Genomic DNA, 2,065 nt, shown 5'->3' with positions numbered 1-2,065 from the left:
TTTATGAGAAAAAAAATAAATTTTATAAAAAACAACTGATTTGAATCAAAATGTATATTTATTTCAGCTTCGGTTTATATTAAAAAGTTAAGAAAATACTCGAAAAATTAAAAGAAATGGTATTTAAAAAAATTACAAAAGAAATTGTAACAGTACAAACATTTAATTTGAATAAGTTAACCATGCAAAAGAGTTGAGAAATGTTAGGAAGCCGTTTTCTATCCAATTTTTAAACAGGTTCTCTTTTATTAGTAAAAATTTATTTAAAAAATATGAGTAATACTGATCATTTTTATTATGATTTTATAACTTTTACTAAATTTTAACAAAAAATTTGAAAGTTATTCTTAGCATTCCTAAAAAATATTATATGTGTGACATTATTTAATTATAACTAGTATTACCTCATTTAATGAAATTATTGTTTGATGCATAAATTGTTGAAATTATTAGATGTGACCAGATATGTTGTGTTACTTAAAATTAAACTCTATAAAATGAATTTATTTTAATTTCCAGAAGGAATATCATAATTATATTTGCAAAATGTTGTAGTCCATTCAAGGACCACTAATAATAGTGTATGATGATAACAAGGACAGTTAAAATGGTCCAAAATCGAGTTGTCGCTTTCATGAAAGCTATATTTCTAATAGAATAATGAAGTTACTATTGATTTTTATTAGATTGTGCACAAAGTAGACATTGACCATATCCAACACCATGTTGTAATCTTAAATGATACAGTTGCAAGGAAAGTCAAGCATTATGTTGTTTTAAATTGATCAACTTTGGGCTAAAAGAGCTTATTCCTACCACCATGAAAGCTACAAATCCTTCTGTAACCAAACGTGATTTTGGCAAGATAAAGTGCTTCATAATCACATTCATCCCATACAAGACAAGCTAGGTTTAGTGGAATTTGTCACTTGTTAGATAGTGTCACCGATATTGTATACATCATATGCTCTCTTCTTTGTTTTATGTTAACTATTCAATGTTATTCACTCTCTTCTATATTTCTTACTTTAATAACTAAAACTGAAAATATTAGTCTTCTTACTTTAATAACTAAAACTGAAAATATTAGAATGCAAAGTTTTTTTCTTTTCCATGGTTATATCTAAAAGTTGAACTGTTCTTTCACATTATAACTAAAAATAAATTTGAAAATCTCACATTTACTAAATATAAGACCAAATTATAATATATAAGTGAAATAAATCTTTTTTTTATTGAATTCATTTAATGACGTTGAGTTAGGATTAAAATCATTATCCTTAATATGGTATTAGAGTCTACTATTATACAAGAGTTTATCATAGTCGAGATTTTGGACCTATGGTGCAACCTGCTATCGGATCCCATCGATTCTCATACTCGATGTCCTCAGCATGAATCTCACTTTAGTGAGTTGGTTTAGTATTAAAGTTACTCATGTGATGGTGTGAGAGTCACTACGAGTTTGTCCTAGTCGAGATTTGAGTCTAAAATATCATCTGTTATTGGGCCTCCATTGATTCCCACGTTCGATATCCTTGACGTGAGAGAATATATTGAAAATTTAGCACCATCTAAAGATAAGAGCAATTTGAAGTATATATAGATTAGGAAACACTTCACCTTATTAAATTAGGTTAGTGAGGTTGAATAAGGCATAAACTTCTTACATAAAATTAAAATATTTTTTTATAAAAAATAAATAAATTACTTTATTATTTTTAAAAATAATTTTAATTTAGATATAATTATTTCTTTGTAAGAGTAAGGTTTTGTTTTTTTCCTTCAAATTAAAAATTTATCCCCCTATAGATCTTATAGTTGATAAATTACTGTCTACTCATTTCACATTACAAGAAAATCATTAAATAGAAATTAATTTTACAGACCAAAATAATTAGTTATTATTTGACTAAATCAGAGATCATTTTTATAAACTAAAAAAATTATTGGTATCTAAAGTAGTTTCAATTATTAATAATAAATTATAAAATAGTTACTAAATTGTTATCTAACCATTAACTACCAAGATTTTAGCTACTTATTACTTTTTATTCTAAATTAG

This window comes from Phaseolus vulgaris, chromosome 7, assembly GCF_051622355.1.
Source record: "Phaseolus vulgaris cultivar YP4 chromosome 7, ASM5162235v1, whole genome shotgun sequence".
Lineage (NCBI taxonomy): Eukaryota > Viridiplantae > Streptophyta > Magnoliopsida > Fabales > Fabaceae > Phaseolus > Phaseolus vulgaris.
The sequence above is the reverse complement of the archived record's forward strand: the minus strand, read 5'-3'. Positions refer to the sequence as shown.